The sequence below is a fragment of the Amblyomma americanum genome, chromosome 1 (assembly GCF_052857255.1).
Source record: "Amblyomma americanum isolate KBUSLIRL-KWMA chromosome 1, ASM5285725v1, whole genome shotgun sequence".
Lineage (NCBI taxonomy): Eukaryota > Metazoa > Arthropoda > Arachnida > Ixodida > Ixodidae > Amblyomma > Amblyomma americanum.
In genome coordinates, this window is record NC_135497.1 from 39,774,616 (window position 1) to 39,799,947 (window position 25,332).

A 25,332-nucleotide genomic window follows, 5' to 3' on the forward strand; every position below is an offset into this window, starting at 1 on the left:
GTATAGACCGCCACAGTTGGTAAGAAAAGTGTGACACCTTCCCGTGGAGTCAAATTTGCTTGTGAACACTCCTAGCCGAAATGACGAAATTTCGGCCACCCCGCCACCCAAACCAAGCCTATATCAATCCACCCCTCAAAACGCCTGCGCGCTTGTAGTGCACTGAAAGCCGAGGCCAGTAGTGTCATCATGCGATCCATTTCAACGAATCAAGATAAGACCACATAATATTTCTGCAAAAAAGATGTAGCACAAAAGAGACGAGTACGGGAGGGAGACACAAGGACGGACGCTACTAACAACTGGCTTTATTTCCCGTAACACATGTCAGTATATGCGTGTACACATCGCATGCGCACATGACACTAGGGCGGCTCTGGGCTTCTTGGCAGAAAAAAAGAGGGGAAATTTGATTACATATCTACAATAGAAGAAAGAACGAGTACCAAAATGTATCATCTGCGAAAAAGGGGGGGAGAGAGAGGAGGCAAGCAGGTAGTGAAGATGCACCTACAGAAAAAAAACGAAAGAAAAACCAGCACACACTTTTTTAGGCGGTGTGCTTCTTGCAGAAACCTTTCCAGAAAAACGCATCAGCGACGCGTCAATAAGTTTGTTCTCATCCGAGCGCGCTTTTCTGGAAAGGTTTCTGTAAGAAGCACACCGCCTAAAAAAGTGTGTGCTGGTTTGGTTTTTCTTTCGTTTTTTTTTCTGTAGGTGCATCTTCACTGCCTGCTTGCCCCCTCTCTCTCTCCCCTTCTTCCTTCCCCCTTTTCGCAGATGATACATTTCGGTACTCGTTCTTTCTTCGATTGTAGATATGTAATCAAATTTTACCTCTTTTTTCTGCCAAGAAGCCCAGAGCCGCCCTAGTGTCATGTGTGCATGCGATGTGTACACGCATATACTGACATGTGTTACAGGAAATAAAGTTAGTTGTTAGTAGCGTCCGTCCTTGTGTCTCCCTCCCGTGCTCGTTTCTATTGGCACACATATTTTTTTCAAACATGTGTCACCAACTCGCCCAGCAACAAGTTTTATTGAACCATATAATTATTTTGGACCCACGGAGATAAATGCAACCGCAAATAAATTTTATGCATGGCTACCTATAAAAATAGAAAAGTCAATTAAATAAGCTTCTTTATTAATGGAATGGTGTAATTCATAGCAGTCTATGCTTTGCTTCATTTTCTGGTTATGAGAACGATTGTTAAGCGCTTCGGACGAATTTGTATATACAGTGTAAACCCCCAGAGAGCCACACTGCCATGAAAGCGGCTACAGTGTGTCTACGGTATGATTTGCCGGAGAAAAGGGAAGGAGGCAACGTTATTTCTCACATATGAAAGTGTTCGAGAGAAGCACCAAAAATGGAGGTCCGAGAGCTTTTTCCGTACTGTAATAAAAACAGGTACAAAGGAACGCCGCAGCTAGGCTTCGGTGAGAACTAGTAAAAGCAAATGAAACAGCAAAAGAGGGGGAATGATGGCCATAAAACATAGCCGGCACTCTTCGAGAACGGGCGCTGGCAAACGCCAGGACGCTCTTAATGACCAGCGAGTCAGCGACTTAACAGGGAGTCGAGGAGTCCGAAAACGAGCAGATCCTGCTTTCGAAGCGGCCGCCACACAGCAGCCTCAAACCCAGCGCCCGGCCAATAATACAAAGCAAAGTAAAACCAAATAAACGGTACATTATGTTCGTACACCGTGACCGAATACAAGATCCCTCTTTCCTGAAAAGGCATTCGAGCCTTCTCCTGTCGGGAGCCTTCTATTCCCCCCCCCCCCCCCACTCACACACACATACACATCGCCGCCGTCATCCTCGCATTGAGTGCTACTGCGACGCGCCTCCTCACTCGAACCGTGAGTGATAACGGCGTCAATGGCGGCAACGTAGGGGAAAGCGCCGCACGCCAGGGGCGCTGGTGCGCTAAGCGAAAAGGGCAAAAGCAGCCCTGCTTCCACGCTTTGGGTGACGCCTGCGAAGTGCCGCGTCCGGGCACGCGTCGTTCCGCCGTTCTCAAAAGACGCCATCGTTAGCTCTGCTGAAGGGCGACCTGTTGCATGTATACAGGGGCACCGGCGAGCATGTGTATCGAGCCGTCTTGAGATGGGTGTCTGTTCCTTTGATCTCTAGAGAGATAGCGACACGGAGGCAGACAGTGAACAGGGCATCTTGTTTTCGCCTTCGTCGCTGTCTATAATCAGCTAGGATACGTTCGTACGCCGGCCACCGAACCGGCAACCATTGTGAATGTGCATTTGCCTGAGTGCCCCTCCGGCGTGAGATTCCTCGCCACAGCGGCGGCAGCGAGTAAATGCTTCCGACCATCTTCCCACAAGAAGAGCCGACACGGCCACGTGTTTCTCAGCACGTGCATCTTTGTACAATTAGAAACCCTTTGGGTGGATCCTTGGCAGGCTCGTCTCCGGCACAGTGGCGCTGCTCTATCTATCTTTCTTTCTTTATTCTTTATTCTTTAAAGAATAGAATGAAGAAAGATAGGGCGACGCCACTTCTGTGGGATAGGTGTCATAATAATAATAATTGGTGTTTTGGGGAAAGGAAATGGCGCAGTATCTGTCTCATATATCGTTGGACACCTGAACCGCGCCGTTAGGGAAGGGATAAGGGAGGGAGTAAAAGAAGAAAGTAAGTGCCGTAGTGGAGGGCTCCGGAATAATTTCGACCACCTGGGGATCTTTACACTAATGAAAATGAATGTAACCCGAACAAGAATCGGACTTTCAAATACATTAAGAACATTGAATTAATGTTCGACGAATCAAAATGTAACATTGCTATAATGTGCTAGTGCTACCTGGAAAATACACAAATGGTCATCAACAAAGTCAGGGCATGAGAAAAATGATAGGAGAAAAAATGGGATAGAAGGTCAAACATATTTCAACCCAGATGAGGCGATTGCTATCGCGCACTAAAAAATCGTAAGCTACTGCCCGCCACATCTTGGACCTATATCCACTGATATTGATGCCATGTAGGACCGAAACATTATAACAATGTTACAATTTTTCGCTTTAGTCGAGAGTTAATTGTAAGTTCTTGATGTACCTTTTCTAATGTTTTTGAAATGTTATATATTTAACGTTTGTATAGCACTATATAAAATCAATAAAAAATAAATGCAACGTTCTCTAAAATGTAAAAGCAACCTCCCACGAGCATGCGGGTCCACCAGTTGTGACTGTACATAAGTTGACACTTTTCAAAGACGAACCACGGGGGCGGCACTTGAGCTCCACACACAGCACAGCATGCAAATCATACATTCGCCTCCGAGAGGGTACTGTCGTGTCAAGCCTATACACCCGTTACCAACGGGTGGCTGGAGAGTAATAGTGACGAATGGGTAATAAAAAAAACTTCCTAACAAAACATTGGAGCTGTGCATAGAATGTATGGCAGGCACAATATAAGAGATTTGGTTGCAACATACCGCTAATCAAATATTATATTTACTGTAAGAACAGTGATGAAAGGTCTGGGACAAACATATTGCACTTTTGTTTATATTTATGATTCCAACATTGTAATAACGTTTAGAGGACTGTATTAGAACAATGTTCATTTGGAACATTAACATAATGTTTTGGCACCACATATAACATTGTATGGTAATTTTTAACAATATTTTGACCTTAAAAAGTCACTATATCAAAATACTGTGCACTCTGGATGTTGAACTAATGCTTTCTTTATAACACATAATGTTGTTTAATAATTTTTACCATTAATGTAACATTCCAATGCGGCATTTAACGTTACTGCCTGCCATTATTCTAATGTTCGGTGTGACCCGCGACCCATCCACCTCGTATGAACGCTATTGTCATCGAGAGCCCTTTACATGGCGTCCTTTCTGTGCGTATATGTTAGTTTCTTTGAGTGTCTCCCTTACATTTTGCGACCGTAGCCTCGGCGCGGTGGTTCAGCGGGTAGTGCTCTCTACTGCTGAGCCCGAGTACGCGGGTTGGATCCCGGCAGATGCGGCCGCGTTTTGATGGAGGCGAAATGCAGAAGGCGCCCATGTACTGAGCGATGCCAGTGCGCGGTAAAGAGACCCAGGTGGTCGACATTATTTGGACATATCCACTACTGCGTACTTCATAGCCTGAGTCGGTTTGGGACTCTAAACCCCATAAAAACACACAAAACAAATTTCACGACCAGAGTGGCGAGTGTCCCTTCTCCTCGGAAGTCGAGCGGCGTTCCTTTCACCCCCAAAGTGCACACTCAGGGACATTGCACGTGCGCGCGCCTCTGTGTTTGTTTGGGCTTCTTTGTTTTTAAGTGGCCGGTTGTCAAAGGAGCTGATAACAGTCGATAAAGCGGACGAGAGAGCGGCGAGCAGTGTGTGTGCGGTTGCTCGACTGTGCGGATGCGCGAGTAAGATCGAGCGAGGTGTATGAAGCTGCGAGCGTGCATTTAACCGGTAAATAAGTTTTCGTTGTACATACAGCCATTTTTTTTTGTTTTCAGCGTACGCGTTGAACTGTTCTTCCATTCAATGTTTATATATTTTCTAACACTATCAACCACGAGGAACTCCATAGTCAGCATTGTCTCGCGCGGTCCCGAATGATGGATATCCGACGCTTCTTCAAGTGTCAGCGGTTGTCTCACGAAGCGTTATCCAACTGCGCCCCTGAATATTCTGGTGTGGCATGTGACAACGGTGTAGCATTTGACCGGAGTGATGCAAGCTTTCATTACCGGACAGTAGCCGATGGAAGGAACTCCACCAACAGCGAGCTCCAGTCACGCAGTAAGCCGAGACAATTCTCCTTCTCCTTGCTTGGGATTGAAGTCCGGAGACAACAGCAAGAAAAAAGTAACTATTTTGCCTCAAGAATATGACTTAGGAGAGTTTCTAGGCAAAGCTAAACTCACTGGCATCCCGTACCCTTTTGAAGTTACTTTTTCTTACTAAGCCATGGTCGCCAAATGTTACATACGTCTTTAAGAAGGATGTAACACCTGGAAAGAGGCCTTTTCGCCACCAATGGCTGGGAGATTACGCCCCTTGGCTTGCGTACTCAGCGACAGCGAAAGGCGCCCTTTGTCGTTTTTGCGTCACTTTTCCTCCGCGTGTTCACAGGGGTATTGAAGGTAGTTTTATCCTGCGCGCTTTCAGTAACTACAGAAAAATGCACGAGGCGTGCAGGGTTCACGTAAAATCCCTATGGCACCAGGAGGCAATGACGGCCTCACAGAACTTTATGGATGTGATGAAAGGCAAGCAGCTACCCGTTGTACAGCAGCTGAACAGAGCACTGCACGAGCAAGTTGAAACGAATCGTGAGAAACTATTTCCAATAGTTTCCGCCAGTGTCTTTTGCGCGACGCATGACTTGCCAATTCGCGGCAAGCAGTCCCATAGTGAAGTCTTCAATGATCTCCTTGACTTTCGGGTAGAAGCTGGAGATACTCGACTTCAGGAGCACTTCGCTTCTTCTGCTGGCAATGCTAAGTACACTCCTGTCCGCGCCCAGAACGAGATCATCACAATCTGTGGCGACATCCTGAGAGAGCAGATAGTTGCCGAAGCTAATACAGCGTTTGCTTTTTCCGTTCTTGCTGACGAAACTGCAGATATTTCAGGAAAAGAGGAGACGTCTATAGGCGTTCACTTTATTGACAAGGCAGAAGCCTAAGTGTGCGTTCGAGAGTAGTTTTTGGGATTTGTAGAGCTGGAGTAATTAAATTAAACTCCGCTTACATCGCTACTGCAATCTTGAAGCTTTTGACGAATGCCGGGCTGATTCTTTCGAACCTCGTTGGAGCGGGGTACGATGGATTCTCTACAATGGCTGGAAATGAAGCTGGAGTGATCAAAATAATACAGAAACAGTTCCCGAAGGCACTATTTTTCCACTGCGCAAGTCACAAACTAAATCTCGTCATCAGCAATTCGAACGACGTGTGTGAAATTCGAAACACGATTGGGATAATCAAACAAACCATAAACTTCTTCCGCGAGAGCGTGCTCCGGAGAAAATTAATGCCCAACATTTCGATGCTGTGTTAGACAAGATGGTCTGCAAATTACAAGTCTATTAGGATCTTCTCTCAGCATTACGTGGCCATAGACGAAGCACTCGAGGAGCTCGCGCCAACGGAATCATGCTCGAACGCTGCAACTAGACAACGAGTTCACATCCTCTACTGCGCAACAACAAGCTCATATTTCATCGTCTGCTTGCACATTGTAGCGAAGTACAGCGCTCGGCTCGAACCAGTTGCGAATGTTCTGCAAGGTGCATCCATGGACTTCCATTGTGTGCACATTTTAGACAGCTCTATGAGATATTTGACCCAGATACTGTAGAAGCCGCCTTCTGTGAACTTCTAAAACTCAGCAGTGGCTGTTGCAGCTGGCGCCAGGGCGGCCACCACTTTTTCCAAGCCCCGTCACGCTTCCGTGAGGTAAAGGCCACCTTCGTAGATGAATCCTCATCACTGAATTTCTCAGGTTTTGCCAGCCATTAGGCACTACAGGTGCCGATATACTCCCTGAGGTGCTATCCAGAGCTTTCATCTTTAAAGAAAGCTTGCGAAGGTGGATGATTGCTTGTGCGGACGTATAGTGCCACCTCAGTACTTATGTTGTGGGCATGTGTGCTGCATGTGTTCAAACGTTGTATGGTCGTCGACCTTGATACTTTAGGGAAGGCCAAGGAAAAAACTACGGGAAGTTGCGGGGCAGTGAGTTAAGAAATTAAGAGGGTGGATGTGACAGTTGTGTCGTGTAAATTATGAGACACACAGCGCAACTACGACGCGATTCAACGTAAATTCAGTGGAGGAGCTCTGAAAGATGTACTGGCCCGCTAAATGCTTGGAAGGTAAGCCGCAACACGTCAGCTGCGCTGTTCTAGTGACGAGAGGTGTAAGAAAAGAACTAGCTTTGATTGTTTTTTTAGAAGGGGTGGGGGGCTAACTATACTTTTACTACTGCCCCAAGCCCGCCTTTTTGCGCTTATTTCCATCGTCTGCAACAAACAATCTCCGGATTCTGTAAAACACTGCCCCAATTTGTACAGCCATTACTTCATAGCTGCTGTACGGTTCAACAAATGCCTTCGAAAGGGAATGTTGTCCAACTAAGTTTGTTTCGTAGATGTCCCTTTCCTCCCTCGTTGCTGTTATCTCGTAGGTACGCTATTCTTTGCACAGTGAGGATAGGAAAACGGCATTCTGGACCACATTAAACAAAGTGAACAAATGTTGAGGGGGAGCCTTAGTCTGTCAGCCAACGTTTCAACAAGAGGACTTTGTCTTCAAGTAATGCAGAGAGTTGGGCGTGTTAGTGATTCGTTATTAAACTTTTCACCAGCCTAAGTAAAAGACAAAAGCACAGAAGAGGCACACAGGAAAATTGCTGGACATCAACTAGTTCTTTACTGCAGAAAGACATTGTACCCTCATTCCAGCATAAAACCTCCAAAATGTATTTGTGTTGTGTTGCTGTGTTTGAGGGGACTTTCCTTCACGACTTCCCCTTTGGTTAGCTTTCCCCCGATGCATCTTCCCATGGCCTCGCCTCAAGATGGGGCGCGCCACGTGAATTTCCCTGGTTATACTCCGTTTCATACATCAGGTGCAACGCTCTGAAGGGTACGGAAGTAGTCAGGACGGGAAAATAAAGGGAGGTGCGTTACTGCTCGCTTGTTCTGCGCCCGAGTTGTCTATGGCACGAGAAAGCGACAGTGTGTTGTCAGCAACAACAATGCACTTAATTAAGCTCATCACAAATGTGTCACGTGGTAAGCCTACAGGCGATGCATTTATTATGTTTCGCTCACCACAAATAACGCACTACTTTTTGGTCGCGGACGCAGGCAGCGCAAACAAGAGCGCTAGCTTTGACAGCGTTGCACATAATGGCTGCGTTCCAATACTCCCAAGTAGACGGCTACTCAGACGTCTAGCCGGACAGCCGCCATCTTGGGACGCGTTCCATTTCTCGGCGAAGCAGTCTCATAAGACTGCTTAAGAGTGCTTCGCCGAAGTCCACATAGATGCAGGCTAACTTGGTGTCTAAAGATGGCGGAGCTGATGTACGCGGATGAGCGAGTCGTGCTCTTGCGGGCGTCGGACTGTGCACGGATTATAAGAAAGAAAAAATGTGAGTCATTCCATTATGTTATTTGGTACGCAAACTAGTGGCTAATTAATCTTCGTGGACGTGCGATTCATAGCAGTGAATCACGCAGGAGAAAATCGTGCAGTTGAGAGCTTTGCTACAGCAGCGGACGCTGTAGGTCTGTTTACGTGATCCGGCATCGTCAGATGCCGGATCTCAATTAGCACCTTGATTTTAGAGAATACTCTTCGCTGTCGTTGGTTTCCTCGACGGGCGTTAAGACGGCTGGCGTGACAGTTAACAAATGTGTTCTTCTGTTGCTGTATTAGTTGCATAAACTCTTTCGCGTGCATTCTTTTTTATCTCTACACTCTCAGAACGAATACACCGGCATGTTGCGAATTGAGTTTAGTCTGCAGGATTAAAGATCGCTGCTGTATTTAGGTCTCTCGCTGTCTCCGACTGCCACGTACGGCAGACAGCAGGTTTAATGTCACGTATGTGTTTTCCTGTTGCAGTGTATATTAGCCGTATCACATTTCGCGCATATTGATTACAGTCTTTCGTATTCTTTCTTATGTTTACAGGACCGTCTGGACGAGCACGTTCGAGGAGCATGTACAGTTTAGCATCAATAATAAAAGAATAATCGCATATCTCTTTAGCGTCGTCTTCGGAGAGCGGCCCCGTCTGCTACAAGTAGACTGACCGATAGGCACATCCACCTGTTCGGTTTACGCGCAAAATCATTGCAGAAGAAATGTGTAAACTTGTTGAAAACACGTTTTTAATTATCGTTATTGCTCAGTTTGTGAAAAATAGTAGTACAACTGTTCATAAGCTTTAGTTACATTATTATGCCGCGAGGCGGCATGAGCAGTAGACAAGTTCCAATACATGGACATGTTGACTGCTTCCTAGACGTCACACTAGACGTCTTGTTAGACGTCTAGAGTATTGGAACGCAGCCAATGTTTGAAGCGGAGTATAGTTACCTTAACTAACAAGAGAGGGCGCTGGCGTCGCAGCGCCACAGGCGGCGTGATTGCTGCGCACGCGGGAGAGAGCATCATCCTCTTCGCCTGGGGAACATCGTTTGCGAGAGGACGTGTCGCCCGCGGCGCTTCGCTCTCCGCCAGTGGGGCGAGGCCTCGTGGGGAGGAACTTTCTCTTAGTGCTTATACTTCGTTTCTCTTGCGTCCGCGTGTTTTTTTTCGCGCTTTTCGTAATGCATTACCAACTAGCCCGCACCCACATCATACTGAGGAACATTCTCCCGCATCTCGGCCCGTCCGGCCGCGAAGTATCACCTGCCCTAGCGCGGGCCAACATTCGCTCGTAAGCTTGCTGGTGAGTCGGACAACCTCGATTCCTTAGCGTGTTTTGTTGGTAGCTGGCGTTATTGTTGCTGTAGCAATAAATTCCTGTTTGCGTCAGCCAGAGTGTCGTTCCTTTGTTCCCCGAGAGCAAGGCCAGCCGTGGTGGGCGTGCGCTCGGTAGCATACGCGATCACGGGGTGGGGTCTGATCCCACTAAAAACCCCACATGTTTTACTGTGTATTTCTCGTATTTCGTGCGTTGGATTTGAAAACTGTGTAAAACATATGTCCGAATTTCAGAAAATGTTATTCTTGCTTATGCAGGCTGTTACCAGTGTGAGGGGGCTGAGGTCTCGTCAGGCTTTTCAGCTTCTAGCCTTACGCAGCCCTCAGGAATTAATCTGTATCGCTTCCTGCAAATAAAAGCCAATTTCAAGTCATTAAGTTCACTCAACTCATCACGAACGCCTGGATAGGAACTTTAAGATTACGTCATTTCTACAGGACCCTCCAGTTTTCGGTAGTGGTGGCCCTCCTCAGTTCAGCTGTCCCCTTCAGTTGTTGATTCGTGCCGCCGAGAGTAGGAAGAGAGCTGAGATGTCGATCAAGAATTTCGTAGGGCACTATGCCAGGCTGCGATCGCCTTCTCCAGGCAGACGCGCGCCTCGTGAGGAATTTTCCCGCCAGCGTTGCCCAGCTCCTAGAACCATGCCGAAGTAATCACAGATGCACAAGAAATACCTCTACAGAGGTATAGAGAGGGGCATGGGAGCACTGTATTTATTTATCAACTGCACACAAATTAAAAAAAATAAGGATATCCACATTCCTTGGTTTCGGTGACTGTTGGCTTCCTTCATATGTATACCTCATAACAAATTCAACAATCCGCTACCCATGTGTGGTAGCAACGGTGGACAGGTCTCCCGACCTCCGAGGATGTTTTATGATCATAGTTAGCAGACCTGAGCCACACGCATGCTCGCATTGAAGGTGCTGTCTTAGTGAAACGCTCCAACAAAGGTCGTACTTCTCCAAGAAATTCTTAAAATTGGCAAATGCTTCAGCCAGGCATGTGCCAGGTGTATCTGGGAAGGTGATCACTAATTTTTAAAAATGGGGTTTTTGAGGTGAAGAGAAGCATTTTGCGGCATAGTAATACGAGTGTTGGCGGACGTGAAAAAACGGGAGAATCATGGCAACTAGTAAAATGATTAACTAAATTCTAAAAGTGAACTTTTTGACTATTACCGATAGGCACCTGATTACAATTAGAAATTTGCAGCCGGCCTTTAGTAGTAGCCATATTAGTATTTAGAATTTCGAAAACGCGATTAACTTCGGAGCTGTGGCTCGACAAAATGAGGCTATTTCGACTAGCCATGTGCCTTGGAGCGGTTCTTTGGCTGCATGCTTTTCTAAAGTGCATATATTTTGGCACGGCGTGACACAATTTTGTCGAGCCAGAGCGGCGAGGATAATCGCGTTTTCTAAAAACTGATATGGCTTCATAAATTGAATACAACGGCGCAAGAAAACGGGGACAGGAACACGCAAAACACAGTACTGATATGGCTGTCACTAAAGGCCAGCTACAAATGCAATTGCAATCAGGCGCCGATCGGTAAAAGTTAAAAAGTTAACTATTAGAATTTTATGAATCGTTTAATAGTTAAATTATTCGCCTGTTTTTTGACGTCCACCAAAAGCTAGTATTACTAAGCAACAAAAAGCTTCTCTTTACCTCAAAAGCCCTATGTTGTAAAGTTATTGATCAGCTTTCCTGAAACACCTGATATATGCGAGGCATTTGGCGCAAAAAGAAAAAAAGAAAAGATGGATAGCGTGTACAGGTACCGTCGGGGTACTGTACTGTGTACAGGTACTGTTCGCTTTTGCGTTTACATTCTGTGTCGAATGAAACGAGAACAAAACAGTCGAATCACGCAAGAAGATCTTCCTTCCTGTTCATGAAGGAAACTGAACAGTAGCGCAGGTGATTTTCTCTTCTAAGGCGCGATAACATCTGTTTTTAAGTAGTACCGAACCCGGTTTGAAGTCCTTTTCCAGAAGGTAATACTCCTGCGTTTTCGCGCTAGTTATATCCTGTTAATAGTAATTGGTTTTTGGGGAAAGGAAATGGCGCAGTATCTGTCTCATTTATCGTTGGACACCTGAACCGCGCCGAAAGGGAAGGGATTAAGGAGGGAGTGAAAGAAAGGAAGGAAGAGATGCCGTAGTGGAGGACTCCGGAATAATTTCGACCACCTGGGGATCTCTAACGTGCACTGACATCGCACAGCCCACGGGCGCCTTAGCGTTTTTCCTCCATAAAAACGCAGCCGCCGCGGTCGGGTTCGAACCCGGGAACTCCGGATCAGTAGTCGAGCGCCCTAACCACTGAGCCACCGCGGCGGGGCTGAGCGAAAAGAAATAACATAAATCTTCGGCAGATAATTTTCCGAAAAAAAAGAAAGAAACCAACCGAAAATTTTGGTCTGAAATAAACACCGAAAAAAGTCCGCCGAATCTCCAAAAAATAGGAACTGGGCGCCTTAGGAAAAACGCTAAGGCGCCCGTGTGCTGCGCGATGTCAGTGGTGGTGGTAGTGGTTTTATTAAAAATAATAGTAAAAAAGGAAGGAAAAGATTTTTGCTAGCCCCGGCATCTGCCATCGATACTGAAGCACCTGAGCTGGGGCAGCGGAAATAAAGGACAGCAGGCAGAATGGAGAAATGAAATGAAAGAGGTGAGGGGACAGGAATAGAGGACAGGGGGAGAAGTAATATGTACAAACTATTTACACAATAAGTAATGTGTCCAGGTTGTGCGCGTGATTAGTTCATTTAAGAGGAATTAAATTACACACGCGCACAGCACTGTGTAGGTTACAACTGGAGTGGGGCGTTCAGTTATTAATCGTTCAAGGTAGAACTCGCGGAGCGTTCGGTCACTGCGTGTAACTACCTGACGGAGAACAGACGGGACGTCAAGCCCATGTGTTCGAGGAATGCACAGAGGCTCACCAAAGTTCGCTCACGAGTGCGCGCACTGCCCTGCGGCCACAATAGCGTCTTGATGGAGTCTGGTAGTATGCCCTGCGCCCTATAGGCCGCGAGCATATCGCGACGAGCATCGGCGAACGCGGAGCAGCGAAGGAGCAGATGTTCTAGTGTTTCCACTGCACCGCATCCGTCACACACATCACTCGTCGCGATTCCGTGACGCACTCGTCGTTCCCCGGGCCACACGCAGCCAATGCGCGCGCGGAGGATCATTGCACGTTGCGACCGTGTAAGTGCGCGACAGCCGGTGACACTGCCGATGCGCTCACCTCCCGCGATGCGTGGGTCGGGGTGCTGCTTTCAGAGATGCTCGTGAATGGCCGCACGCACGTCCTCCAGCGCAAGGGGCAGATTGCTGGCAGGTAGTTGGTGTGCAGCGGTCGCGAGGTCGTCAGCTTCTTCGTTGCCGGCGATGCCGCAGTGACCGGGCACCCACTGTGCACGCACCGCACAACCTCTCTGCGCGAGGCGCTCGATGCGTGAGCGAATTTCCCGCACTAGTGGGGTACCGCGGCCGTTAGATTGCAGGCGGCTGAGGGCGGCGCGGGAGTCGCACAGCAGAGCACTCCTGGGCGGCGGAGGGCCGAGGGTGAGCAGCAGGTCCAGCCCGAGCCGGATCCCCATCAACTCCGCCGTGGTGGAGGAGCCCAGGAAGGTTGCGTGTTGCTGGCTGTGCAGTCGCAGGGCGGGGATGGTGGCCGCCGCAGCAAGGGAGCAGCTGTCGCGGGCCACTGAGCCGTCGGTGTACACGAGGAGATGGTCCTGGAGCTCCTCGTGTATGACGGCTCTGGCCAGCTGCTGCACAGCGCAGAGGGGTGTGCTCCGCTTTCCCGCGATGCCGAAGATCTCTCGCTGTACCTCCGAGGCAGCAGGCCAGGGCGCGCAGGAGCCGTAGGGGGGTGGGCCTTGGGTCAATTGCTCATACTCGAGCAGCGCCGCGCCCATTCGTGAGCGCGGGTGCGAGCGCATACGCTGCAGCAGCGAGCCGCCGTCCGGTGCGCGGTGAAGCCGGTCGATGTGATTCAGTGCCCTGCGCGCTGCTTGGAGCTCAAGGGGCCACGCTCCTGCCTCGGCCAACGTTGCGGCGCACTGCGAGTTTTTGGGTAGGCCTAGGCACACGCGCAGGGACTTTCAAGTTTAAGATCCCCAGGTGGTCGAAATTATTCCGGAGCCCTCCACTAGGGGCACCTCTTTCTTCTTTCACTCCCTCCTTTATCCCTTCCCATACGGCGTAGTTCATGTGTCCAACGATATATGAGACAGATACTGCGCCATTTCCTTTTCCCAAAAAACCAATTATTATTATTATTACCTCTTCTTTAATAAAGTTGTCCAACGATAAGTGAGACAGATACTGCGTCATTTCCTTTCCCCCCCCAAAAACCAATTATTATTATCATTATTATTATTATTATTATTATTATTATTATTATTATTATTATTATTATTATTATTATTATTAATAAAGTTTACCTCTTCCTCCTTTCCAGTTTTCCCCTAAGCCCTGACACCGTCTTTCGGTGCTCTCAGCAACCAGGCCGAGCGTTTCTCGTGTCGACATGGGTCGCCTCTGCCATTATTCTAATAAAATATTGCAACATTCGTTTGCACTACACTGAACTGCAATTAAAACCCATTTCGTCCGATTAACCATTCGATGCAATTTATAGAATGCATTGTTATTTATTATTGGAGGAACCGTTCCCTTGCAACCTTAATAAACATATAAACTGAATATGCCAGTTAAACCATCACATCTTGTAGCGGTGGTTGTGAAAGCGTGCTGTAGCGTAGCTAGTACCTGCCAGCGACATTAGCATTCCATGTCCGTCAGTCTCACTTGTTATCTGACTCATATATAGTTATCAAGCTCATCACGTTATCGAGCTTATCTTATCAGAACAAGCATAACAGCTTCCTTCATCTACGTCGCAAAAATAGCGCGCCCTCCTCGCCGCGTCCTCCGGAGGCTGGCCACAGCGTGTGGATCTTTCTTCTGAGGTGGACACGCAGAGAGCGTTGCAAGAGTTTTTGTCCGCCTGCCCACCGACATGGGTGGCTTCATCATCCCGGATCTTGAAGTGATGTGTCGCGTATTGGCCTTAAGGGCCATGTGGGACCTTATCTCGGACACACCGCACCGAGGAAGAGCACTCACCGCATATTTGATGGGAACATCGCGTCGCTTCTTTGAGTTATCAAATTGGAAAGGCCCTGCGGCTGGAACGTCGCCAGCTTTCTATGCATATGTCTTTCGATCCTTACATTTACTTGGAGGTACGCTTCCTGATTGTGATTTGAAAGAATTGTCCGCGAGTGAAACTTGCGAATATGTAGCGTTTCGAACCCTTAATGTAGACCAGCGAAGGAAAGTGCGCAAAAGGCGTAAGCATAAAATCTTTGCCTCTCTCCCCGCTCATGTATCCAATTTTACCTGGCTTCGCGAATGGGAAGCGTTACCCACAGCTAACCGCCTTGCGCCGTGGGGCGTGGCGCCCTTGACCTCATGTCCGCAATGGGGTCGAACTGAATCTCTGAACCAGGCCGTTTTTGAATGCCAAGTCGCGCGCACTTTCTGGCACTTGGTAGCGCGCATGTTGTATTAGTAAGTTGATTTTGATTAAAATAATAGTAAAAAGGAAGGAAAACATTTTTGCTAGCCCCGGCATCTGCCATCGATACTGAAGCACCTGATTTGGGGCAGCGGAAATAAAGGATAGCAGGCAGAATGCATAAATGAAGTGAAAGACGTGAGGGGACAGGAAGAGAGGAAACTGTACAACAATAACTGATGGGCACGTTGGTCTGACATGATTTCCAGTGAAACAGCGCAACGGCACAAGGCCAGAGGACAAGAAAGGACGATACACAGCGCTGTGTATCGTCCTTTCTTGTCCTCTGGCCTTGTGCCGTTGCGCTGTCTCACTGGAAAAGGAAGAGAGGATGTTGGGATAAGTTGTATACACAAACTATTTACACAATAAGAAACGTGTCCAGGTTGTGCGCGTGATTAGTTCATGTTGGATGAATAAAAACACACGCGCACAGCACTGTGTTGACTACGACTGGAGTGGGGCGTCCAGTTAATAATTGTTCAAGGTATAGAACTCGCGGAGCGTTCGGTCACTGCGTGTAACTACCTGAAGGAGAAGAGACGCATGTTCCAGGTGCGCATGCGGTGGCAGAGTCGCAGTCGCGATTTCTTTGATGAATTAATAATGTGTGTAGGTGCTTATGTACTGTGGAAAAGGGGGGCGGGGGACTTGCAGTCTTGCGGGGACGTCCGCAGAAAGCAATGTTCCATTTACTGTACCACCTTGGAACTTTGATGCTGAAACACTTGAACGAAGAACTCGTCGTGTTGGGTGAGGCGGCCTTCCTCCTCCGCTGGACAACAAGGTTCATTGTTGTAAGCGATAGAGGTGCGTCCACGCCCATCCTTCCGTATTAGGAAGTTTGGCGAGTGTAGCTCATTTTTTCCTTCCTTGTATTCCAAATAAGCGCATAATGATGCTGGTTTAAGCCAGCTCGTGTAGAAACCACGAATTGTGCACTGAAATGTCATTTGCATATATGTGATACCTGTACAATGATGGCTCATTGTGATGTTTTTAAAGACCAGACCACTTGTGTAGAGAGCCCTTAGCACTGTAGATATTTAGAGGGGGCGGCTGCACCCCCCTGGAAATTTGGACAATAAATTTTTTCGCTCGAGCTAAAAAGTTGATTAGCACACTCAGGCTCCTCATATCCGTAGAAGCGCCATTCAGGATTGCGAATAAACTTTGCACTCTACACGCTATGACGTAATCTTGCTGGTGATGGCATCGAAGTGAATGACAGGCTCAAGATAGCGAACAATTCTGAGAGGAACGCTTGAGGTTTCCTATCTTGAACTTCGAGATCTACGCAGTATATTATCGCGATAACTTCCGCTTTCTCATAAATTGCCGGCTACATTTAGGAAAAAGTGTAGACCACCACACTTAGTAAGAAAAGTGTGACACCTTCCCGTGGCGTCACATTTGCTTGTGAACACTCTTCGCCGAAATGACGAAATTTCGGCCACCCTGCCACCCAAACCAAGCCTATATAAATCCACCCCTCAAAAAGCTTGCACGCTTGTAGTGCACTGAAAGCCGAGGCCAGTAGTGTCATCATGCGACCTATTTGAACGAATCAAGATAAGACCACAATTTTTCTGCAAAAAAGATGCAGCGCAACAGAGACGAGCACGGGAGGGAGACACGAGGACGAACGCTACTAACAACTGGCTTTATTTCCCGTAACACATGTCAGTACATGCGTGTACACATCGCATGCGCACATAACACTAGGGCGGCTCTGGGCTTCTTGGTAGAAAAAAGAGAGTGGAAATTTGATTACATATCTACAATCGAAGAAAGAACGAGTACCAAAATGTATCATCTGCGAAAAAGGGGGAGAGGGGGGGGGCAAACAGGCAATGAAGGTGCACCTACAGAAAAAAACGAAAGAAAAACCAGCACACACTTTTTTAGGCGGTGTGCTTCTTGCAGAAACCTTTCCAGAAAAGCGCAGCAGCGACGCGTCAATAAGTTTGTTCTCATCCGAGCGCGCTTTTCTGGAAAGGTTTCTGCAAGAAGCACACCGCCTCTTTCGTGTGTGCTGGTTTTTCTTTCGTTTTTCCTGTAGGTGCATCTTCACTGCCTTGATTTTAGATAATACTCTTCGCTGTCGTTGGTTTCCTCGACGGGCGTTAAGACGGCTGGCGTGACAGTTAACAAATGTGTTCTTCTGTTGTTGTATTAGTTGCATAAACTCTTTCGCGTGCATTCTTTTTTATCTCCACACTCTCAGAACAAATACACCGGCATGTTGCGAATTGATTTATTCTGCAGGATTAAAGATCGCTGCTGTATTTAGGTCTCTCGCTGTCTCCGAGTGCCACGTACGGCAGACAGCAGGTTTAATGTCACGTATGTGTTTTCCTGTTGCAGTGTATATTAGCCGTATCGAATTTCGCGCATATTGATTACAGTGTTTCGTTTTCTTTCTTATGTTTACAGGACCGTCTAGACGAGCACGTTCGAGGAGCATGTACAGTTTAGCATCAATAATAAAAGAATAATCGCATATCTCTTTAGCGTCGTCTTCGGAGAGCGGCCCCGTCTGCTACAAGTAGACTGACCGATAGGCACATCCACCTGTTCGGTTTACGCGCAAAGTCATTGCAGAAGAAATGTGTAAACTTGTTGAAAACACGTTTTTAATTATCGTTATTGCTCAGTTTGTGAAAAATAGTAGTACAACTGTTCATAAGCTTTAGTTACATTATTATGCCGCGAGGCGGCATGAGCAGTAGACAAGTTCCAATACATGGATATGTAGACTGCTTCCTAGACGTCACACTAGACGTCTTGTTAGACGTCTAGAGTATTTAAACGCAGCCAATGTTTGAAGCGGAGTATAGTTACCTTAACTAACAAGAGAGGGCGCTGGCGTCGCAGCGCCACTGGCGGCGTGATTGCTGCGCACGCGGGAGAGAGCATCATCCTCTTCGCCTGGGGAACATCGTTTGCGAGAGGACGTGTCGCCCGCGGCGCTTCGCTCTCCGCCAGCGGGTCGAGGCCTCGTGGGGAGGAACATTCTCTTAGCGCTTATACTTCGTTTCTCTTGCGTCCGCGTGTTTTTTTTTTCGCGCTTTTCGTAATGCATTACCAACTAGCCCGCACCCACATCATACTGAGGAACATTCTCCCGCATCTCGGCCCGTCCGGCCGCAAAGTATCACCTGCCCTAGCGCGGGCCAACATTCGCTCGTAAGCTTGCTGGTGAGTCGGACAACCTCGATTCCTTAGCGTGTTTTGTTGCTAGCTGGCGTTATTATTGCTGTAGCAATAAATTCCTGTTTGCGTCAGCCAGAGTGTCGTTCCTTTGTTCCCCGAGAGCAAGGCCAGCCGTGGTGGGCGTGCGCTCGGTAGCATACGCGATCACGGGGTGGGGTCTGATCCCACTAAATACCCCACATGTTTTACTGTGTATTTCTCGTGTTTCGTGCGTTGGATTTGAAAACCGTGTAAAACATATGTCCGAATTTCAGAAAATGTTATTCTTGCTTATGCAGGCTGTTACCAGTGTGAGGGGGCTGAGGTCTCGTCAGGCTTTTCAGCTTCTAGCCTTACGCAGCCCTCAGGAATTAATCTGTATCGGTTCCTGCAAATAAAAGCCAATTTCAAGTCATTAAGTTCACTCAACTCATCACGAACGCCTGGATAGGATCTTTAAGATTACGTCATTTCTACAGGACCCTCCAGTTTTCGGTAGTGGTGGCCCTCCTCAGTTCAGCTGTCCCCTTCCGTTGTTGATTCGTGCCGCCGAGAGTAGGAAGAGAGCTGAGATGTCGATAAATAATTTCGTAGGGCACTATGCCAGGCTGCGATCCCCTTCTCCAGGCAGACGCGCGCCTCGTGAGGAATTTTCCCGCCAGCGTTGCCCAGCTCCTAGAACCATGCCGAAGTAATCACAGATGCACAAGAAATACCTCTCCAGACGTATAGAGAGGTGCATGGGAGCACTGTATTTATTTATCAACTGCACACAAATTAAAAAAAAGGATATCAACATTCCTTGGTTTCGGTGACTGTTGGCTTCCTTCATATGTATACCTCATAACGAAGGCAACAATCCGCTACCCATGTGTGGTAGCGACGGTGGACAGGTCTCCCGACCTCCGAGGATGTTTTATGATCATAGTTAGCAGGCCTGAGCCACACGAATGCTCGCATTGAAGGTGCTGTCTTAGTGAAACGCTCCAACAAAGGTCGTACTTCTCCAAGAAATTCTTAAATTTGGCAAATGCTTCAGCCAGGCATGTGCCAGGTGTTTCAGGGAAGGTGATCACTAATTTTTAAAAATGGGGTTTTTGAGGTGAGAAGCTTTTTGCGGCATAGTAATACGAGTGTTGGCGGACGTGAAAAAACGAGAGAATCATGGCAACTAGTAAAATGATTAACTAAATTCTAGAAGTGAACTTTTTGACTATTACCGATAGGCCCCTGATTACAATTAGAAATTTGCAGCCGGCCTTTAGTAGTAGCTATATTAGTATTTAGAATTTCGAAAACGCTATTAACTTCGGAGCTGTGGCTCGACAAAATTAGGCTATTTCGACTAGCCATGTGCCTTGGAGGGGTTGCTTTGGCTGCATGCTTTTCTAAAGTGCATAGATTTTGGCACGGCGTGGCACAATTTTGTCGAGCCAGAGCGGCGAGGATAATCGCGTTTTCTAAAAACTGATATGGCTTCATAAATGTAATACAACGGCGCATGAAAGCTGGGACAGGAACACGCAATACAAAGTACTGATATGGCTGTCACTGAAGGCCAGCTACAAATGTAACTGCAATCAGGCGCCGATCGGTAAAAGTTAAAAAGTTAACTATTAGAATTTAATGAATCGTTTAATAGTTAAATTATTCGCCCGTTTTTTGACGTCCACCAAAGCTGGTATTACTAAGCAGCGAAAAGCTTCTCTTTACCTCGAAAGCCCTATGTTGTAAAATTATTGATCAGCTTTCCTGAAGCACCTGATATATGCGAGGCAATTGGCGCAAAAAGATAAGATGGATAGCGTGTACAGGTACCGTCGGGGGCACAAGTAACAGACCCCCCCCCCCCCCTTACTACTACCAACCCGTGCCATTCCGCGTGGGGGCGCCACATGAAGGGCGATCAAGTCTGAATTTTGTGACTGCAGAAACTACATAGTTCCCGAGAAAGCGGCGCCAATTAAATTCTGGCGCTCACACTCGGACTAGGGGTGTGACTTGGTTCCTGCAGCTCTTCGCGTACTGAGCCTGCCGGTGGCTAGCGTGAATGTTGAGAAATCTTTTTCGAAGCTACGACTAGTGAACAAAAACCAAAGGGCGCGGCCTAACGAAGATAACGTAGAGAAGTGCTTGTTCATTTATTACAATAAGACCAAGTGATTCTGACGTGAAGGCGATAAGTTAGAAATGCATGGTTCCAATTTCAATAAGCTTGTCTAGTATACTTATTTATGTATTTTTACCCTCAAGGCCGTACAGGGATTGAAGACGGGGGCGGGCAGAAAGAAATGCACAGAAAACAGTGAAAAACGGGTACAGAGGGCAGAACACATGTCTAGAACGACCGAATTGTGTGTTCCGGAGCTCCCAAAGGCGCTGCGACCAGGAAGGCAAAAAATGACGATGAAATCCTATGAGTTTAACTGCATATGCTTACATTCAGAGCATTTTTAACCAAATGTTATTGTTAAATATTGCGTTTTCAGCCCGAAACACGCCCACAACGCGTTCTAGACATGTATTTTGCCCTCTGTACATATATGATTGATCCTATAAATACAATGTTATGTGTCTCTCATCTGTTCGGTTCCCGAATTTGTTCTTTTAAGCTATTTGGCATATCGAAAAAAAAGACTGTAATTAATAAACTGTCCCTTACCCGTTTATTAATTGCAGTCGCTTTGTTTTCTCACGTTTGCGCATGTTTTACGCATGCGTTAAATGCAAGTATGTCAAGCAAACATGCAAAAGAAAAGCCAAAATGAACTCTACGTGACTTTTGGCCGCGCACGGATTCCACTTATTTGAGCGAAAAGAAAACCATAATTCTTCGGCAGAGAATTTTCCGAAAAAAAAGAAACCAACCGAAAATTTTGCTCTGAAATAAACACCGAAAAAAGTCCGCCGAATCTACAAAAAATAGGAACTGGGCGCCTTAGGAAACACGCTAAGGCGCCCGTGTGCTGTGCGATGTCAGTGCACGTTAAAGAACCCCAGGTTGTCGAAATTATTCCGGAGCCCTCCACTACGGCACCTCTTTCTTCCTTTCTTCTTTCATTCCCTCCTTTATCCCTTCCCTTGCGGCGCGGTTCAGGTGTCCAACGATATACGAGACAGATACTGCGCCATTTCCTTCCCCAAAAACCAATTATTATAAACTCTAACACCTACTCTATACACTCGCAAATATTAACGCAGCCGGATTTACATTCTGCATCGTGCACCTATAATATCTAAGGCGAACAACCTGGCAAAGAAAAAAAAGGGACAGGCGTTACCGTGGATGGAAAGTTGTGCAGCCGACGGTTCGAGCAGAAGGCGACTCTCACTGAGCGGTCTGGGCTCGCTGGCAAGTTGCTCTGCACACGCGTGTTACTAAACCTCTGAATAAGCGAGACTGAGAAATGGCGGGTGGGCGTACGGTCGTGCGATCGGATAAGAAATGGCCCCATAGCGCAGCCACTATATACATGATCTGGCTGCTCATTAGAGCACCGAGCAAGATATTGCAGCTGATTTAATTACCGCTTGATTAAGTGAGCGCGCATTCTTATCTGGAGTAGAAGTAATTTTTTTTAGATGTTAATGACGTAAGCCCTTGTCAGTGTGCAAGGCTTATCGGAGCTCGATATACACAAGAACAGTAAAGGTGCCAGGGGAATGAGGGCCCGACCGATAATCTGTTGTTGCCGGGAAACTTACTCGGTCCGTAATTCCCCCCCCGGATGAACAGTGTTAGGTTGTGGGTGATATCTCTGCACGAAGACACACAGAGACAGACTCACGGCAATCGTAGAAACAAAAGAGGTCTATCTGCTCACATGTCGTCGTCTGCGGCTGTCCAAAGGCGCAGTGTCAACACAAGTGCCGGGTCAAGAGTCGAGTGGTGCGGGGACATTCGGCCTCTCTATATTAGGGTCCCTGAAACTCATTGATATTCAACCACATATCCTCCCGCAAATATTTTTCCATCTAGCTTATATAGAACCACGTGGGGTTAAAAAGTCATCATCTTCCTGTTATGTCTCAGCTTATAGACCAGAGGTAGCCCCTCGGAGGCTACCTCTGGTCTTTCGGCCTCTCGGAGTACAGAGGGGGGAGAGTGGAAGGCGCGGCGCCGTCGCCACAGACGTCATGAAGGCAAATATCGTCGCAAGGCTGGAATCCCGCAAAAGACCTGCGCAAGTTTTTAAAAATTATTTGTGAATCATCGGCTCACTTTTGAGGACTTCTGCGCTCCGTGATATTTACCATACATGATGCACGCATTTTATACCCAAAACTGGTTCATAGGCTTCTATAGGCCCTGCAACAGTGTTCAATAAACCTGCGGTTTCGTAAAGGAGGCCGCTTCACGAGTATCCTACAGGAAAAATTTTTAATGCGTTTCGTAGAAGCTGAATTACCGATAGTCAAAATTTCAGTTTCAGAAACTTGGCGCCTTTTCCTCACTTTTTGCACGGAGAAAGGTCAGCGCTGCTCCGGCGGCTGATGACGCGCGCGGGGCTTCCGGACGCGACGCGCCTCTCTGGAGGCGACCACGGAAGCTGCGCGACTTTTGAAAGAGCCGAGCCAAAAGCCGATTTTTAACCGACTTACGCACACAGCCGACTCGGAGGAGAGCGAAAGTTTCAAAAAGTGCCTCAAAGGGCTCGTCAACTTTTGGGTGCGGTTCTGGGTTCTCTTCTGCATGCAGATGTGTATTATTTGGCTCAGTTGTTCTTGACGACACATTGTAGTTATTAAGCGAGTTTATACACAGTGTTCGTAAGGCGTCTCAAGGCCCCTGTAAGCAAACCCTATAACCGGTTCTCCCAGACACCGCGGGGAATCAAGGAGTCTCAGTGGTGGAGGAGGGGGAGGGTGGCTAATAGAATAGGCGTGAGACGTGGGCGTACATCTATCCGCATCTCGCCTCAAACGTACGACCCGGGGTCCGCCGACAGCCGGGTGGCAATGCCTGAGGCCAGGTCGGTGTCGAAGCCCGACTCGTCGGTAACTGCATCGGTGAACACCACTGACTCGGAGATTCGAAGGGCACCGGTCCTTGGCGCAGCGGTCAGCGTCGCTCATGCCGATTTCTCGGCCTGAGGTGGAGGCGGCTGACTTCCGCAGCCTGGTTAGGTAGGAGAGCAGCAGAGGCGGTCGGGAGGGGTTGCTCCTTTAGGTCCTCCGACAGCGGCCTTATCACGAGTGTCGCAGGGCGGCTGTGGTCTTCTCCATAGGCAGGACAGGAACACTGATTCGGAGTCCTCGGCCCGCGACAGGGATCTCCTGGCTGCAGGCGCTTCTGCCCCGAGTATCAGTGGCCCGTGAAGCCTGTTTCTCTTGATGACGCTGGCCCTTGTCGATGACAAGCCAAAAACCTCGACAAAGTGGCTCCTTGAACCAAGAGCCTGGTGCATGTTGCCCTCTCTGTTACCGCCCGGTTGGTCTCCCCTTTTGCGACCTATAGATTGATGCGGCTTCTGGCGGCGAGCAGTGCAGCCGCCCCTTCGACATGACTGCTGCAAACTCATATCAGAATGAATTCTGAAAGCAGCAAATACGTTAGACGACGAAGTGCACTACCTTGTCATCAGGCGCCGTTTGTGAACAGTGTCGTTACGTTTACGCATTTCTGATGTAGCTCACGCACGTTATACCCTGATTAGATTATCGAATACTTTAGAACGTGTAGAGTACCGTACAGTCCGCTTTGTCGCCAGTGACTGTATACGATTTCCGGCAATAAAGGAAACTTTTGGTTGGGAACTACTCAGATGTGTCTGCGCAGTAAAGTAGAAATGCTTTACCGCATCTATTTCAGCAAAACCGGGATTGATAAAGCTCTCGGTGCATGAAATCAGATGTCGAACTACCGCTTACCAGAACTCTTTCTTTTCTCGTATCATATCTGCGTGGAACAAACTACCAGAAAACGTGGTCGACTGCATATCTGTGGAAGCGTTTCATTCATTTCAGCTTAAGTTGATTTTATCATAACATCGACTCACCCAATGTACGTGAGTGTGTGCGTAAGAATTGCTAGTACCATTACGAGAATAGCCGGTGACGTGTGTGTGTATTCGCGAGGAGCTCCAGGACCATCTCCTCGTGTACACCGACGGCTCAGTGGCCCGCGACAGCTGCTCCCTTGCTGCGGCGGCCACCATCCCCGCCCTGCGACTGCACAGCCAGCAACACGCAACCTTCCTGGGCTCCTCCACCACGGCGGAGTTGATGGGGATCCGGCTCGGGCTGGACCTGCTGCTCACCCTCGTCCCTCCGCCGCCCAGGAGTGCTCTGCTGTGCGACTCCCGCGCCGCCCTCAGCCGCCTGCAATCTAACGGCCGCGGTACCCCACTAGTGCGGGAAATTCGCTCGCGTATCGAGCGCCTCGCGCAGAGAGGTTGTGCCGTGCGTGCACAGTGGGTGCCCGGTCACTGCGGCATCGCCGGCAACGAAGAAGCTGACGACCTCGCGACCGCTGCACACCAACTACCTGCCAGCGATCTGCCCCTTGCGCTGGAGGACGTGCGTGCGGCCATTCACGACCATCTCCGAAAGCAGCACCCCGACCCACGCATCGCGGTAGGTGAGCGCATCGACAGTGTCACCGGCTGTCGCGCACTTACACGGTCGCAACGTGCAATGATCCTCCGCGCGCTCATTGGCTGCGTGTGGCCCGGGGAACGACGGGTGCGCCACGGAATCGCGACGAGTGATGTGTGTGACGGATGCGGTGCAGTGGAAACACTAGAACATCTGCTCCTTCGCTGCTCCCCGTTCGCCGATGCTCGTCGCGATATGCTCGCGGTCTATAGGGCGCAGGGCATACTACCAGACACTCCATCAAGACGCTATTGTGGCCGCAGGGCAGTGCGCGCACTCGTGAGCGAACTTTGGTGAGCCTCTGTGCATTCCTCGAACACACGGGCTTGACGTCCCGTCTGTTCTCCGTCAGGTAGTTACACGCAGTGACCGAACGCTCCGCGAGTTCTACCTTGAACGATTAATAACTGGACGCCCCACTCCAG

General features: G+C 48.2%; 1 long non-coding RNA gene across 1 annotated transcript in view; it reads right to left on the reverse strand.

Moving 5' to 3' along the window:
* LOC144112670 (uncharacterized) overlaps nucleotides 1–21,735 on the reverse strand; it is a 197,195-nt gene extending 175,460 nt beyond the window's left edge. The window contains exon 1 of the long non-coding RNA XR_013310377.1: nucleotides 21,592–21,735. This is a non-coding gene — a long non-coding RNA (uncharacterized LOC144112670). The remainder of the gene's footprint in view (nucleotides 1–21,591) is intronic.
* Nucleotides 21,736–25,332: the final 3,597 nt, after the last annotated feature.